Source organism: Falco rusticolus, chromosome 8, assembly GCF_015220075.1.
Source record: "Falco rusticolus isolate bFalRus1 chromosome 8, bFalRus1.pri, whole genome shotgun sequence".
Taxonomy (NCBI): domain Eukaryota; kingdom Metazoa; phylum Chordata; class Aves; order Falconiformes; family Falconidae; genus Falco; species Falco rusticolus.
In genome coordinates, this window is record NC_051194.1 from 60,859,815 (window position 1) to 60,877,700 (window position 17,886).

The window sequence follows — 17,886 nt, forward strand, 5'->3', positions numbered from 1 at the left end:
GCTATTTTATTTCCTTTAGTGACCAAAGGAGTTTTCATTTCTTCCTCAATCCGGTAAAACAAGCCAACAAACAAACAAACTCTCCAACATTATCTGCGATGTCATCTGTTTCATTCTTAGCCACCTACTTTACAAATAATAAAGTAACTTGGCACTCTTGTAAAGTTTGTTACTCAAAGGCAACGTGCGATTTTCCCCACCAAAGTCAGATGCTTCTGTAATGAAAGAGTTTGCTCAGGTTAAGCTTCCTCTGTGCTTTGAGCTTCCCTGGGTGCTGCTCCTCTCTCGCTTACAGTCCCAGTGCTTCTAAGGAAGAAATACAGGAGAAACTAGAGGGATCTCACAGTCCTCTTCCTTCCACTTTGAAAATTAAGCCTAACCTGGCCAGAAGTTCAGGGTGCATCATTAAAATTATGTTACAGATGACTTTTCAATACGAAAGACAAAAAAAAAATCAACGGCCTGACTTGGAAGAAGACTCGGAGAGGGTTCGTGCCTCCTGCTGCAGGCACTGCAGCAGATCACAGCTGCAAAGACAAGGAAGCGCAAGTCGCACAGCGCATCACTTTGGTCTCCATCTCTTCCAGGTGAGCCAACCGAGCCTGCTCCATTCCCCATGCCACTTCAAAAATCATAGAAGCAAAAGTACTAAAAGTGTAAACCAAAGCAAAAAGCCGCGCATATACTCTTAGTACAAGAAGACTATTTAAACCCTGAAATGCGCCATACTGAAAAGAGCCCTTTTGCGCTTGGCGTAGTCCAAGTGAAAGCTGGATTTCTGAGAACTATCACATGTGCTAGGAAAGGAAAATATTCGTAGTGTTCGCTCCATCAGTCAGCGCAGTGTGTTATTTCTGGACTGCATATTCTGTGTGTAGACTCAGGATACAGTGACAGTTTGTCTTTCCTTTTCTATGGAAAATCCACTAGCTGATCTCAAGGATTAAATGGAAAGAAAAACTCACATCACTTGCAAAACAAAACCCCACTTCTAAATCAACTGGCTCAGATGAAGCCAGAAAACCACCCTGAATGCACATCAGCACAAATCACCTGGAAGCAATAAATAATAGCTTTCCAGTTACCCAGCAAAGAATGTTCCAAACCCATTTAAACTTTGAATAATGCATTGTAAGGAGAACTACTTACAAAACAATTAAAGATGGGCTGGGATACACAAATAGTGGAGGTTTCCTGCCACCCTTCTTAGCTCAGCAATAAAACAAGCCGCTCACGTAGTTAGGGAAAACAGTGCAGTAGACCCCACAGCAATGCTGTGAAAATCTGTCTATAACACAACCTTGCTTGAGACCTCAACTTCAAGATGGGTACCAGTTCAAATACAGACAGTTGGGGGGGGGGGGGGCCCAGGGGGGGGAGGAGCTGCCTATTTGCACTAAAAAGGTATTTATTCAGATGTTATTCAGGTTTTCAGGCTAAATACAACTGTGTGATGGATAATACAGAAATCCTACATCCAGAAAAATATATTTTCAGCGTGCTTAGCTCTTTGTTACTCAAGAAAGAATGAATCGGCAGGCTCACAGGTGCCCGCTCAGGCTGCAAGACTACCATCAGCAAAAGAAAGAACAGCAAAGGGGAACAGTTTAAAGAAAAGAAAAAAAAAAAAAAAAAAGAAAAGAAAAAAAAAAACACCAAAGAAAGAAAGAACAAAGAAAAAAAGTGAGAGAGAAACATGCCTTGAAGCTTTCGGAGGAAGAAAAACAAAAAGGTTCGATGCACAGCACAGTGTTGCTACTTTTTGCATAATCTCATGGCTTTGGGTTTCACTTGGTCTCCAACGGCTACTTTTTGTCTACCTGGAGCATTCACGTCCCTTTTCCTTATGAATTCTGTGGTGCCAAGCGACAGGCTCCTCTTCAGCAGGACGCTGATGGCAGCTCCCTCCTCTTACCACCCGCTCGCCCCGGTGTCGGCAGCATAACCTCTCCACCCAACAGGGTTAACACTGACCAAAGGGTTCAAAAGTTATTGGGGAGGGGAGCGAGATGCACACAGAGAAATTGCAGCAAGTTTCATTTTTCGAACAGAACCAACCTAGAACGGAGTTCTCTCCTTTCCTGTGACTCCATTGCCCAGCCGTGCCAAGGGAAAGGGGTGGCCACTGCGCCGCTCCCCCGCGCTCCCGCCCGTGGTACCCAGGGACGGTGACCCGGGTGACGACGCACTGATGCGCAGGGACCAGAACTCGCATCAAAAACCTGCTGACCTGCAGACTTCAAAATAGATTCAACAACAACAACAAAACCCCAATTAACAAAGTCAGTCTAGGTCACAGTTTCTAAGTAAGAATGATTAGGAGAAGCAGAAAGGAGGCTTCCTGTAGCCACGTCAAATGGACTGGAAGAGTTACTAAAATGTTGTAATCATTTTATTACAGTAACTCAGATTAGTATAAAGATGTTCAACCGGAGACAACCCAAAACCAGTACAGGCGCAACATAGCAGATCGCACAATAGACACCACCACTATATAACAGCTTAGGTTTGACTCTGGGCAACAATTACTCTTTTTAAATTTTTTTTAAAGGAAGATTTCTGTTGATGTAAGGCTCCAGGGTCTGTGAATTTGGAGCAAGCTATTATGAAGATAATTAAAACAACAACAGCAGTGTTCAACACAGATGCAAGTAACCAAACAGCAGATGCTAAAGAGCACTATTACAGAAGAAATTTATGAGACTTCAGTAAATCTGCAGAAAATAACTAGCTGGTCTATTATCCAAACCTAATAGTCACAGGAATAAAATTAAAACAAAAAGGGTTCTTAAAAAAAAAAAAAAAAAAAAAAAAAAAAAAAAGAAAGGAAGAGCTTTACAGAGAAGTAAAGGGTCTCCAAAGGAAGATACAGATAGCATCTGGGAACTGTTGTGGTTTGATTCTAATTTCCACATGCAGTCAAGCTCTGGCCATCGTGTCTGTGGTGCTCCTGGCTAAGTGCAGTTTGCTTTTCCACAGAAGCACTGGCAGGAACAGTGGAGTTCTGCTGTCAAAGCATACATAGTTTTCCCATTCACAAGTACTTGCTGATCAAAAAATCCGCTATAGACGTGAACACAGCTGCTTGGTTCTCCGCATCCGTCGTGAAACGTGGAACAGCCATCGCGCTCCATTTCATGTGCTAAATATTCACTAACAAGAAAAGAGAATTGAGCTGTAGGAGTCAGCTGCTTTCATTAAGGAATCTAAACCGTACGGTGGTTTCAGACACCTTTTTGAAAAAGATTCAAGAGTTACCAAGAAACAATACCTAGACTAATGCAAACATGGCTCTGGTCTAAATAAAGTGTAAAATATGAACAGCTTGACAGACCTCAGAAGACTAAGCCTTTTTAGGAGTTATTGGTTATATTTTTTTTTCCACAATAGGAAAAAGAAATCTGTCCACTTAACAATTGGGATTAGGTTAATTTTCTTAACATTTTACTGAAATAATCACTTTAATTGTCATCTTCTTTTAAGTTGTATAATAGTTGTAGGCTCAGGTCTGTGGAATTTAGTAAGAATGAGATCAGCAGGGTTCCATAGAAATGATCGCAGAATCTTTAGGTCTTGTTATTTCTCAAGAAATTAGAAGAAAAACGAATTCCATAGTAAACATCCAATTTAAAATGATAAATTGAAAAGTCTACCTTTTCATTAGATCCAGTCAACATTAATTATTTCTTGAGTGGAATCTGAAAGGTACAAAGCAGCTTTTTTCTATCCAGTGTTCATTTTCCAGATTTCATTTGACTATGCATTAATGAGATCACACTGCAGAGAACGAAACGTGAACCAACCCACTGTGCAAGTTTGCTAATCCTCTACTCACTACTCGCTGAAACTATCAGAAAGGTTAGGCCTTCCACCTTCATAATGAAAAATAGGCACGAAATGAAGGAAACCCATATTTAAAGAAAGAAAAACTAGAATATTAGAAGCCTTCTGAAAAACTTGAACAATTGGGGAAGGCTGGAGCGCCCTGCAGGATGGTGTTATTGAGAGGGGTTCCAAAGCAGGGGGTATTTCTGGTGCTAGTTTCTGTAAAGCAAGAGTGAAACAGGGATACACGCTGCAGATTTCAGACCAGAAGGGTTGCAAGGCACAGGCAAATATGTTGGTCCAAGTTCTTCAAGCAAAGAAAGGATTATTGTCGCTGCTTCTGACCAGGTGAAGACCGCCTGGCTGAAATACAGCCCAAATGTCACCTGCAGCAAGGCAGGGCTCGTGCCTGGCCACCTACACAAGTAGCGAGGAGAGTCCAAAGTGAATTTGCTGGGTTTGTACAAATACACATTCCCCGTACGGCACAGAGGGGACCCTCTGCATGTGCTCGTTGCCGCCACACTGGTGGAGACAAGATCCACCCGACAAGCAATTAGTAGAAGCTCATCTTGGTTCATTTTATGGCTTCGAGGGCAAGTTACAAACCAGAGGGCAACAACATCAGGGAAAAACCAACCCAAACCCAAGCCAATTTCCCACCCCCACACATGCCCCTGGTTTGGAGAGCAAGTATATTTGTCATTTGGGATTACAGGCTTTGAAGGAATCAGGTTTGCCAACCCGATGTGTTTCGTTTGCTCACTTAGAGTGTCCCTCGCGAGAGGAGCAACAACCGAACAAACACACAGAACAGCTGTGTTTGCATTTAAACAAACATTAATTGATGGAAGTAATGAGTAACCTCAAAAATAGTTTAGAAAGTTCATAGCATCCTCCAAATATTTGTAGACTATTCGAATTTAACTCATTTAATTACGTATGTAATCTTTTATTGCAACAGTGTCTAAAAGCAAGGAGGGGAAGCGGCACCACGTTTGCACATCTGAGTATAACAGACAGAAGTAAAAGATTAAATCCAGGTTCAATACTTCGAAAAGTTTCTTGACAGTAAATCTACCTTCAGCCTCAAGTTTCCAGAGGACACAGTTAAGTTACACACTTCTGCTCTTTAAAAAAAAAAAAAAAAAAGAGGAAAAAATATTCTAGAAGTAACCAAACAGCTGTGTCTCTGGCTTACTCCACTACTCCACCTCCTGCAACTGTACTGATACAACCCGTAGATATATGAGAAGAAGTTAGTATTTACAGCATCTTCTCTTTTGAGAAAGACGACAAGTCCTAACCGATAGCTTAGGGAAGGCACACGGACACTGCCTGGAGCCCCAGGCACGGTGGGGGAACCCCAGCACCCATTGCTAAGGTAACGTTATCCCATGGCTGCGCTTAACTGGAGAAAATGGAGAGAAAGGAAGAATACATTTTAGACATGCATAGCCCACCTTTAAAGAAATTTGACAGTATATTCCATAGAATAATTGGGAATAAGAATAATCTTATTCCATAGAATAAATCCATTTAAAAATTGATGGTATATTCCATAGAACAAGACAAGATTTCTTACCACATCCTTTATCAAGTGGCATTCCTGGGATGTCAGATATCACTGCTTAGACAGATTTTACTAACCCCTTGTTCCACTAAACTCTTTCAGTCACGTACACTGTCACACTCTGAAAACAACTGGTCATTTTGAAAGAGGAAATGTGACTTTCAGGACAATTTATTTTATTTTTTAATTCATCTACTTTTCTGAACATCTTAGGCAAAAGAAGTTACTAGGAAACTGTCTGCTATTTATTTACCTTAAATTTCACGCCTATACTTAATTTATGTTCCTGTGGTACTTGAGCCACTTGTTTCTGACTTTCTTCTATGGAAATCATGGTAAAAGGATCCTTGAAGTACTGCATGAAGACAATACAGGGCACCGTTCCATAGCACAGAATCTGTTTGCTTTCGGTATTTCGCCTGGTCTGTAGTTAGGCCATGCCAGCTCCCAGCTGCGTGCTAGCGAGAGCCATCGGAGAACTCTCTGCAACGCACCAGTAAGCCGAGAAACCACTGAGCTGTGCGGTGGGTGAGGCCCAAACATGTACCTCATTAATCAGTACCATGCCTCTGGACTGCACGCCTGTGAGCTGAGCAAGTTCCACCACGGTTTATTTTATTTTCTGAAGTAGGTAATTGGAGCCAGATGATATGCACAGAACATTCATGATTTGTTCGATTTAATTTTCCTAAAACTGGAGCAGATAGCACTGCTTAAAAGGATAAAAAGAACGCAATTCTAACATTGCAACACCAGCAGTTTAGGGGACTAAATAAATAATTCTCCCCGATCAGGCCCTGACGGCAGGCACACAAAGCTGTACGTGCAGGGAACGCACAGCAGTAGGCACCGCTAATTAACTACGTCTAGTCAGAGAGACTAATTGCTTTGCCAGCCAGCTGAAGTTGTTCTGCAATCCTAGATGCAGTTCTAGCCTGTCGGTTTTCACAAGCCCAAGTAAGATCTAAATCCGAACGTCAGTCTCTCTCTGTTCAGAACTTTAACGTCATTAAAGTTACAGACTGAAAGACCCAGTCCTTTCATGTGAGTTACACACAAAGTTAGACTAATTTAATTTATTGGGACAATTCAGGTGTATTAGAAATTACTTACATGTTTGCAAAACTCAGACTCCTAGAGGCCTTCAGAGGGTGGGAAGTGGAGGTAGAAGAGGCAGAAGTTTCATGTCAAGGAGGTAGCACCACATGTTCTTAATGAGCTTCTGGATTTCAAACACCACATAAAGCGAAGAGGTTCTATATGATTAAGCGTGTGCTGCCAGTCTGTTAAGTTTAATGACAGTCTTTAGCTCCCCAAAGACCTGAGTTCCTAGATCTACCAAAAAAAAAATAAAAGGAAAATGCTTATTTGGACAGCAGTTCAGCTCCCTGTGCGTGTTTAGGATTACAGACAAACCCCAGTGAAGCCCCTGAGGTCAGTCAGATGGGAAGGTTGGGCAGATAGCACCCTTCTGCTAAGCAAGAGTCTCAGCTGCACACACACATACGTGATCTTTCTGGGTTGACGTGTGTAGCGTACACCAGCAGGTCAAGGTGATCAGGCATGTAATTGTATTTGCACTCAGTGTCTGTGTGTTTCCTAAGGCTGCGTGGCTAAAAGAATTCACAGCTTTGAAGCAACTATAATATTGAGTATTTCAAATATCTATAGATGCTTTTTCACATTTCCCATTATCAATATACTTCTTTATGCATATAGGAATGAATCCCGCTGAGGTAACCTCTACAACCAGTTCTTGGAGTCACGAAAGATGCAGCTTACCTCCTGTCCCTGGGCTGCCCTGGCTGGAAATAACGCACATATTATCGATCGCACTCAGCACAAGCAGTTGTCTACTGCAGCAGTTCCTAAACCAGGAGCTAAGCCGATGCAACCCAAACCCAACCCACTGAATTCCAAGAGAACCCTCACACGCAGAAATCATATCACACCTCCCTAAACCCAAAAGTGAGGCTGCCACCGAAAGGATGAGGACTCTTGCTCCACGGCACTGAAGTCACGTGCAATTTGGTGTTAACCTTCTGCATCCTAAGCGAAGCTAGCGCAAGGAGTCACTAGGCAATGTGTCAGCACTCAAGGAATTTATGAACTGTATAGTTGTGAACGATTAAAAACAACCCCCCTCTCTGAAAAACCTCAATTTGTGTCAGGGACTTGAGACTCATTTCTTGGGGTCATTAGGGCAACCGGCAGCATTAGTGCACAAATTCGAGGCTTCTCCGCTAGCAAAGTTAAGGGTCCTGCTGAGAAACTTGTTTCATGCACCGTATTGTTGAAAAGCTTTTAAAATCTGCAGCCTTTTAAGAAAGACGGGGGGAAATGTATTCCGTATTTATGTAAAGGATTAGGGCAATGTGTAATGGAAGAGCAGCTCGTAGCGGGTGACTGTGCGGTCCCTGCGCGCCCGGCGGGAGGTTCCTGTGCTCAGACGGGCAGCCAAGCCTCCAGGTACGTCGGCGCTGTTTCAGGATATACATTTTTCACTTCTGGAGAAGCTAAACCGATCCCAATTTCTGATCACAAACTCAGAAAATACACAAAAAGCACCGGATACAATTTGTCAGGTGAAATTAAACAGTTTTGAGGCCATAGATCCCAAAGGTTAAAGCTAAAAGCACGATCTACAGCTACTTATGCTGCTGAGAGCGCTGATCTCACACAGCAACCATGAGATTACCGTAGGCAGCACGCCGAAGCCGTTCAGAGGCTAGTTGGATATTTTTCAGTTTTCAATTATTTCTCACACACAGTTTTCAAACCCATACTTCGCCACGTGAAACATTTTGCCTTAGTAAATTAAAGCTGGAAACCATGCCAGGCTTTGTCTTAATCACAAGAATATATTCTTCAGATCAAAATCACACGATCAAAGGGTCATTTTTATTCTTTAACCATTACTTTAGGAACGGCTGGTCATTGAACCAGGCACCAGCCACAGCACTTCTCCCCTGCAGCCAGCACCTCAACCAACGAGCCGGCTGATACCACAAACGCTGCGGCTTGCGCCCCGCGCAAACGGGGATCTCTGGCGCTTAGCAGCCCTCGCAGCCATGCCAAAACAGTTTGCCTAGCCACAAAAAAACAACACAACTATTGAGTAACGCGCTGCCTTCCTTTCAGTACTCTCACATCCCGTTTTTAAGGTGCTTTTCTCCATTTTTCCTTTAAGTTTCCCTACACCATTTATTTAGTTTAATGATTTTGCCAAGGAACAAACCACCCAGCAGGTACAGCGAGGGGGTGTGTGTGTGTCTGTAGTTTCGCTGGAATATGTCCCCACAGAGACCTGCAGGGCCCCAGGAAGGACCATGACAAGGAGCAGAAACGATCCTTGATGGCTCCCTTCCCACAGAGCATGCCTCACGCTGCTGAAGCATCTCCTAGACTGTCTCAAAGCACAACTTTTGTCCTAGATAAAATCTATTTTTAGAAAAAGAAACCCTGTAAAATATCTGAGATGGAGAAAGAATGAAGTATGCCTCTCGCTAAATACTTTTATCTTTGATTTGTGATCTGTGGCCAGATATACGGACAAAGGAAAAATATACCATTTTTCCCATTAAAAAATGTGGCTGCACCAGAGATTCCATACCACGTTAGAATTCCAAAGAGATTAGCAATATACACCTCTCTCTTTGTACCAACAAACTGCAACCGGTTAGATTAATGACAAAAGTAGCTTTAGCGAGGGCTAACATGAAACAGGAAAAGTGTTTCCTTCCTCTGGTTCCCGAGGGCTGACTTCCTTCATGAGGCGGCATGTCTTCTGTACGGCTGGCCATGGAAGCAGCTCCCCTGCCCTGGCCGCACCGCACAGCCATCCCGGCAGAACACGCCCTGGGAGGAGGGGGGAGAAAAGGAAAAACTAAAAAAAAAAAAAAATTAAAAGAAGAAAATAGAACATGCAAATTCACCCTGGCCCCTGCAGGAAGAGAACAAAGGAATGATGACTTCCACTAGGCTCTGGTCACTAGAAACTATTTTAGTATTCATGGTTTTTTCCTGCAGAGATGGAGCCACCAAGGGGTTTGACACGTGGGAGACGCAGACTCAGCGTCGGGGTTAAGGGAGTTCATGGCGCTGCCCTTGGGTTGGACTCCAGCGAGTCTGGCAGCCTGGACGAACCGGTCTGCAGGCGGGCAGCGATGTCTAAGGGCAGCCAAAGAGGTAAGCAGGAAGCACAGTGTCTAAACTGGACTCCCTAGACACTTCGTTTTTATGTCTATACATACAATGTTGATGTTTCGTTTGTATTTTCATTGCCAAGTTTCCTCTCTGGGGCTGGCCTGGAAAGAAGCACAACTTGCTGTAGAACTGAGAGTCTGTGAGTAGAAAAAGGAGATGGGGAGGTGTAAAGTGAAAATACAAAACAGAACTGTTGACACACTGCATAAGGAGCAGGTAGACACTAAGAAGAGCTATTCCAGTTGATACTCCTGCCTGGTATTCCCCCCCGGATGGAGGTTAGGGGCTGAGGTTTCCCTGCTCTGAGGGAACCCTCTGCCCCTCGATGTCACACCACCAGGAAAAGTCCCGTCCGTGCAGCAGCGCCCATCTCTGCTGTCACCTGTGCTGCAGCAGCCTGGGAAGCAAAACGCTTCTGCTGCCTCAGTTCCTGACAGCCAGGGACTGCAGCAGGAACGAAAACAAGTTCTGTCTTAGTTTTGTTCTTGAACTTAACCAGGAGCTAACCCTGTTTAAAAAACATCAATTCTAGAGATCCTTTAAATATAGTTATAATAGTGGTAAATATAACACTGCAAAAGAGCTACGCTCACCTCTTGCCCTATGTAGGCGTATAGCTCCTTCGGAGAACTGCAGACACAACGGCTGGAATGGCTATTTACCGTGAAGGCATTACGAAATTAAGCCATTTTAGCCTTTTCAGGAAAAAGCAGCGTTCGGTTCACATCAGTTTTGGACCGAGCGTGAAATTCAAAAGCAAAGTGTTCACAAGTGGCTTTCTGCAAATAATCTGCAGGACCAGCAGTTTCCAGGGCCGGACCCAAGTGCACTGCGGCGCAGGGTCACATCACCGCGGCGGCAGCACCGCACGCAGCTGCACCCCGGGATCACAGGCAGGGCTTTGGGTACAGGTAGGAGTATCACTGTCCACATTCTTTATTAGTTAACGCTCAACGCTTGCCTTGAGGATGAAAGAAGTTGCCTAATATGCGGATCCAAATATCGGGGTTATCATGGAATATCATCTGTGTTCAATGGTTGTCTCAACTGATAGACTCCTACAGCACAATACACAGAACATATAGATTTTTTCATATTAATTTCTCTTTCTAATTCATTTTTTTCAAGTGTTGCAGTTGCATCACGAACGTGACATCAAACAACTTGTTCAGGCAGCCCTTTAAGCCATTAAGCATAAGACAACAGGCCTGGGTTTTATTTTAAATTCTTACCCCTAGGAACAACCCAAGCAGCAACAAGGGTATGATCCTGAGAGGCGAAGTTGTACGATATCGGACTAGACCACCCAGATGCTTAAAATTAAAATACTTGGAGATATATCAGACCATAATCCTGCTAAGGTCACACAGCAGGTAAGGTGTGGAGGTGGCTGCTCTCAAAATTCTTTGCAAAACCAGGAGGAATTAGCAACAATTAGCAGCAGTCCTTACTGTCAAACAGCAGACCACGTTTTCTTTCTGGCCAGCAGCTGGCTCGTTAGTATTTGTAAAGTATAGCGAGATCTACCAGCAGAAAGCGTGAGGGGGGGAAGCACATCACCACCCACGCATTACACAGACCTGCGTTAATGTGACTCCTTTGAAACCTAGTCTGAATTAAGAACTACATAAAACTTTGATGTAAAGCAAATAATCGTTCCGCTCCAAACACAAGCTGGTTTTGTGCTTTGAAGATGCGTGGCAGTAAAGAGAGGGAAGTCACAAATGATTTCCATGGGAAACATATGACTCCGCAGTACTCCTGGCGTTGCTCAGGCATCTGCTCCTGGGTCTTCTGATTACATTGTGAAAGGATGTGAAACCTCAGAAGTACAATTTCTTGTATATTTTTACGTGTCATGAGCACAATGAATGCGATTGCTCCCAGGGGCCAGCCACAGAGCATGCTTGTTGCTGGAATCGGAATGCACTGGACTCAGGGTTTGATCTATTAAAATAGACTATTTACAGCTAAGGTTTCCTTTTTAAAGAAACTTCCCCTTCTGAAATCTCAATTTTTGTGTACATTTAGAGTTGGATAGTACACGTATGCTTACATGAGGATGCACCATCACGCCTGGTGCACATATTATGGGTGTAGTACTGAACAGTATAACCCATTTTCCCTCAAACATGTAGTTCTCCACCAGAACTTAGCTGAGGAGCCCAACTTCCCTGTTTCAAGAGGCTGGAGTATTTGCAGGACTTATAAAAAAAAAAAAACCCACCCTGCATTTCTGATGCTATAGTAAGTAAATTGAATAAAAAATAACTTTCATTCACCAAAAGGCAGGAACAACCCCTGATGGACTAACTTCAGCAGATGACATGTAAGAAAACACATTCTTAGAGCTTTACAGGCAGACAGATTATGTGCTTTTATTTACCTTACTGGGTTTTATCCTGTTCTACTTAAGTTTTCATCCTGCACTTCGCGAAGTGCCTGGGCACCTTGGCAAGCCCTCCTGCTGGGTGCCCCTTCGCAGCCTGCAGCCGCTTTGTCCTTACCTCCTGCCCGCCGCCCCCCCCCCCTTTCTGGCGAGCGTCCGTACAGCGTGACAAATAACTTCTGACCCACCATATGAATTCTACAAAACCACTTTTTAATTAAAATGTTATTTGAGAATCCCTTCTTATCCTAGCATCTGAAATTACTTGAAACTAATATTACACATATATTTGTAACTCATATTTACCTGAAGTTTTAAGCTTCTTTTTGTCGTTTTTGTTTGTTTGTTTGTGTGGGGTCTTTTTGGTTTGTTTAGGGGATTTTTTTGTTTGTTGTGTTTTTTGGGGGTGGTTTTATTTTAATTTCTAGTTTGCATTAATTAAGAAAAACCCCAACAAAGTAACTTCTCTAAACTAGGGCAAACAAAAGCTAGGGGTTCATTCCAGACCACATGCAAGGTGAAAGAGCACATTAGCTCTTTTCAAGACAAAAATAAAGATCATGTGAAGCATGTGCCAACTTTCCATAGATAACTAATAGACAGCAATTTGACTTCCTAATTGCATTTCTGTTTTTCCAAGGGCAGAGGAAAGAGAAGAGTTTCAAGGAAATGAAACTCCCCAATTACAAGTATCAGCATGATTATATTTGCTCTATCTGTGCTGAGAAACATGATTTTTTCTTTCTAAGACCAGAAATAATGCAGAAATAAAGCAGATGTTATACCAAGCGATCCTGAGTTAAGGGTGCCGCATGAATTCTCTGGTTCACGTAGACAATGTTGTGGGGTTGACAGACCCTCGTACCCAGAGGCATAGTGACCCTCCTGATGGTGACAGGGAGGGGAGCATCCCGGCTAGTCGCAGCTTCTGAGCAGCGGCGAGCAGATGGAGCTGCCCTCCAGCACGCTGTTGCTTCCCCAGCACTGCCTGCGCAGAAGGTGTGTTTCATGGCTCGGGTGAAGTTTGCCGTGTTAAATTAAGCAGACTCGGTACACTGCAGATGGTGTTTTATACATCACGCGCCTCACATCCACATCTCTTCGATGTGCTGAGAAATGTTTTACTGTACACCGCATCTCTCTTTAAGGAAATATTTCCACTACTTTGGCAATAAATGAGCGTTTGAAACCTCACAAATTATCATGAAGACTACTGATTTTCCATCAAAAGCAACTCAAAAATACACTATTTTTTATTCCTCCAGTACTAGACACGCTGTGACAGGGATGGGGCACGAGAACGGAGCCCTGTGTCACAGTCCATTTAGAGATGCAGTGCTCCAGGGAGGATGGGTGGGGAAATGCCGACACGGACAGGAGCTCTGAGCCGTTCCTTAACGAAGCCTTTCGAAGCGCTCCCACTCTTTGGAAGCTCAGGAACATGCTCAGCCTGGGATATCAAGCTAAAGATGATCAGCCAGGCTGAATGGTAGAGTCACCTTTAAAGCTGGTTGTCTGCTAGTTCATAGAGAACCTTTGTATTCACCCTGTCAGAGAGCAGGACAGCTGAAGATTCCACCGTGTTAGTAGTTAAGCAGAAGTTTTCCAGAATCTGACCATTTTTGGTTTTCTGCAATGGGTGATGAACAACAATCCGTGGGCAAAACATGAGAGCTTCTCTTAGAGTGCTGGTTATTGCAGATAGGGTTGGGGTTTTTTGTGTGTGTGCCCACTCCTACACCTCGGCCAGCCAACAGAACCTAGGCTTTTTTGAAAAACTTCCTCCATGCATATTTTTCACTTGTAGTTTCTCAGCTTAAAGCGCATAATTTTCCTGGCATCTGTTAAACTCAGGAAACAAACCCAATAATGAGCGCTGTTACAGGCAAAGGGAGAAGTAATTGAGCTGCCATGCCAATAGTTCATAAAGCTTAAATCATTCCAGCAACTGCTCCATATGGTTCCTTGAATGAAGCCTAACTTAAAAGAGAAGCTTGAACTTGCAAAAAAAAATAAAATAAAAAATTTAACAAATCCTAACAAACTGATTATTACAATTCTACCTCAAAGCACCACATTGCTTCCTCTTTCAGAGATAGGTTACTGCGTTCTGCAACAGCTGCTCCGTGACTCGTAATCAGAGTTCAGGTTCAGCGATTTAATGCAATTCAAAAATCTATACTAGCCGTGATAAAGCCGTCTCGGAGCAGACGGCACACCTTTGCTGATCCTGAGAGCAGAACTCCCGCTCAGGGCAGCAAAGAATCAAAGTCTGCAGTCGGCAAAGTGGACTGTGATTCTGTGAGCAGCTGTAATTGTCATTCTGATAATACTTTACTAGTAAGAGCAGCAATGCTTTAGTTCCTTCTCATTCCCGAGGGCAGCAGCCCACGCAGGGAGTTGATTTGTGTCAAGTGCTTGCCACAAGAATTTAAAGTCAAAGTTTACCTTGAAAAATAAAGGTTTAGGCTTCAAATCGATAGCCTTACCAGATCTGTGGCACCCAACCTTTATGTTTATATCCTTCTCATTCTAAACATTTCCAGAATCTGAAATGAAAGATGAGTGGTAAAGGCAACGTTGTATTAACCTTTAAATGATGGAAGGTCCTGTCCAGATTTCTCTCTGATTTCATTAAACAGTGCTTAATGAAAATCACAGGTGAAGTGATTTCAGAGCCCGCTTTAGAAGGGTGTTTGGCTCTCCGGGCACATGGAACCACCGGCATGCGCGATTTGAGCAGTATATTATTTTATATATTAGAAGAACAAAGCTTGAACGGGTAGGAGCAAGTCCTGCCTCCATCCAGAAGCACAATGTGTGTTGGTAAGGGACTTTCTTGCATATAGGGGAAAAAAACCCAAATCCAAACAACAAGACCAACAAACCACCAGACACAAAGGAAAGGCTGTCACCACCTAGGAACTTCATGAGCACCTTTGCTAAAAGAATCTAAAACTAAGTGCAAGCTTTTGCAAAACCGTAACCTTTACCAGTGCCTTGGATTGCCAGAGATTTCTGCTTAACAGAAGGATCTGCCCAAAGTGTTGGGAACTTCTAGTGAAATTTCAATGCTTTAGTAATTTCCTCAAGGACCAAACACAGCAGTGTCAAGAGTTGATTTTAGGGTGGGTTTTCTTCCCCCGCACAAAAAAAAAAAAAAAAAAAAAAAAAAAAAAAAGGAAAGATACAGGTAGAATGCCAGACGTCCTCTGTCAGCTTCTCAAAGACTAAAACAAGGAGACATTGGAACCGGCCATGGCACGGCTCCAGCGGCGGTAGGAGGAAAGCTTGGGCTGCCAAGAATCCCAGCGATGGAGCGCAGAGCGCTGAACTTTGCCTTACATAGCGGCTGACAAGCCCAGAGGTCTGCAAGGCATTCATATTTTCATTTAGCTTCACTTGCTTACAAAAATGTAAACTGTGGGAATCCAGGGGGGGGAAAAGAGGGGGGAAAAAAAAGCAGCTTCCATCGTCAGTTACTAATTCATACTGCGTTAAGGCAGCAGGCACAGGCCAGCTTTCGCTGGGGTATCCAGCTACTCCAGATTTCTTTTAAGGTACCTTCTGATAAACACTTTTCCCCCTGTATTGACTGGTTAGGTCAAGAGGTGAGTAAAGGCACCCTAAGGGCCCTACTTTGCCAGCAATAGCCAAGGGAAAACCTCCCATGACATGCCTCACATTTGCATTTCACTGCCAAAGTGTTTAATCCTGCCCCTGGACAGCTGAGTGAACAAATTCCCAAACCCTTCCACAGCCATTTTCTTAGGTTACCTTTGCCAAAGGGCAACGGATTCATTCTTGGAGGGGTTTTATTGTCTTGATTCTTTGGCTTGTTGCTATGCTGGTGCCTTGCTGTGGCATCATGCTCATTCTTACCGGTTCATTTTCATACACCTGGTACCCTCCAAAGCACAAGTCAGCAGGCTGGGGCTAGGGTGTTAACTAGCTTTGTTGTGAATTTGGTTTAAATCAGAACAGCTTCAACTAAAATAAATAGATTTTCCTCTTCACTTCAGTGAAAAAAAGCAAACAAGTGAGTTGTTCAGGTTTGACATTTAAAAACATCTGAATGTTGCACTTCGCAGAGTTACTTTTGTTTAGAGCATGTTGCTTTTTCAGTCATGCTTTGGATAAGGCCCAATAATTTGGCTTTCCCAAAATATATTTTGGAGCACATGTTCTTTTGTTGTTGATTTTTTGCAGGTTTTGCCAAGAATGTTCAAATGTTTGAGGCTGAGCAAGATCCACAGTTGTTTTTTTCCCCCCTCCCTTCTCAAGAAATCTGTTTCCCCAGTTCAGTCACAACTGATCTCTAGTTTTATTGCCCAGGTGGAAACTTCAATTCTAGATCACGGACAGAGTTTGCAAAGGCTTTCAGGTGCCTCACTCCCATATGAACAACAGCAACCACTAAACTCCACGGAGAGCTGTGCTGGTATTTCATGCTTTCTCAGCAAGCACTGTGCTATCAGGTCAGATTCTTTCCACCTCTCATTCCCTGCCCCTCCCTGCAAAGGAAATACCAAGAAATTGTTCTCTGGAGGAACACGTTCGATTTCAGGGACACTGGAAGTTGCCCTGTTACAACCCCACTAATCTTCATGCCCCTCAGAAGACAAATGAGCTGGGCAGTGCCTTGGCAGGGTGGCTGCTGCGGGGAGCTGGGAGGCCACTTGCTGGACCCTGGCCACCCCTTAGCTCTGGAGGCTGCAGCAGCTCCCAGGGGAGCATCTTACACACGGGCTTTCCCTCTCCCGGCGAGGGATGGGCTGGATGTGTCCAGGGGCGTCGGATGTGCTGCATCCTATTCTCTGCCTGAAGATTGAGGGGGAGCTGTGAAAGCTGGCTTTCTGGGACAAGGGGGCTGCTGTAGTAAGGGAACCCACGTGCCTTCCCACAGTAAAGCACCTATTCAGGGTTCCTGCTGGGGAAGCTGGAGGCAGAGATGCTCCTACACTTGCTATTAGCCAGTGACACAGCAGGATGGCAGGGCAGCGGGGAGAGGGGATCTGTGCAAAGCAGTCCTGTGTGAACAAAGAAAGGGGATTTGTAAACTGCTGAAGTATCTGTCATGTGAGTTTTGTTTCCTTTTCAGTTCTAATTGAGATTTTTAAGGCAGCAGGAACACCACTTGCTGCTCATGATGCTGTATTTCTGCTATGCAGAACAAAGCCCCAACACACGACAGTCACAGTAACGCACACCCGGCTGCAGATTAAACAAGAGCCTCCCACACGCACATCCCATATTTTAAGACAGTTGAATCCCACCTTTTCCATTATGCTTGTGTTCACACTTAGGCCATCAGGTCAAGTTTCCAGCCTGACAGCTGACCTCTGACCACGGTGTTAATTTTTTCTTGTCAATGTCAAATAGGTAACCACAACCAGAACCCCACTCCAGGAACTACAACACCAGTTGCTTCATCTGCACTAGCAGCCTTGAGAAGATTACTAATCCTTCCACCCGTGTGCAGCGTGACATATAGGTAGGATGGTACAAAACCAAGGAGTTGACCCTGCTGGGGTTGTATTTCAAGGATTTCAGACCTTGTTAGTTCAAAGCTTAGTTTTCTCACAAGAATTAACATATCTTAAAAGAGTGCCGTAACAATTATGTTGAACATGAGTACCTTTAGCGGCCACTGTATCCATTTGACTGAGCCCTCCCACTGTATTGTATAACCCAGCGTGCTCCCATAGTTATTATTAATGAGTGATACATTAATAGATTTACCATATAATCACAGATAAAGCAAGAGAGGAAAACTGTTACTAAGAAACACATGATAGCAAGTCTTAAAATACTCTGGGATAGGTTTGAACTACTTGCTAGCTAGGAAACTGCTGAATCATACCCGTAGGCTCATACCGAAAATAGTATTTCA

General features: G+C 43.7%; 2 long non-coding RNA genes across 3 annotated transcripts; one reads left to right on the plus strand and one right to left on the minus strand.

Moving 5' to 3' along the window:
* Positions 1-2,374: 2,374 nt before the first annotated feature.
* On the minus strand, positions 2,375-7,106 carry LOC119152876. Of its 2 annotated transcripts, XR_005105958.1 has the most exons (3): positions 6,512-7,106; positions 3,654-5,236; positions 2,375-3,153 (listed from the first exon to the last, which is right to left on the minus strand). It is a non-coding gene; the product is annotated as an uncharacterized LOC119152876 (long non-coding RNA). The 2 variants fall into 2 exon arrangements; XR_005105959.1 differs by lacking the exon at positions 3,654-5,236.
* LOC119152874 lies at positions 5,122-11,825 on the plus strand. Its single transcript, XR_005105956.1, has 2 exons — positions 5,122-5,209; positions 7,118-11,825. It is a non-coding gene; the product is annotated as an uncharacterized LOC119152874 (long non-coding RNA).
* The last annotated feature ends 6,061 nt before the right edge of the window (positions 11,826-17,886 follow it).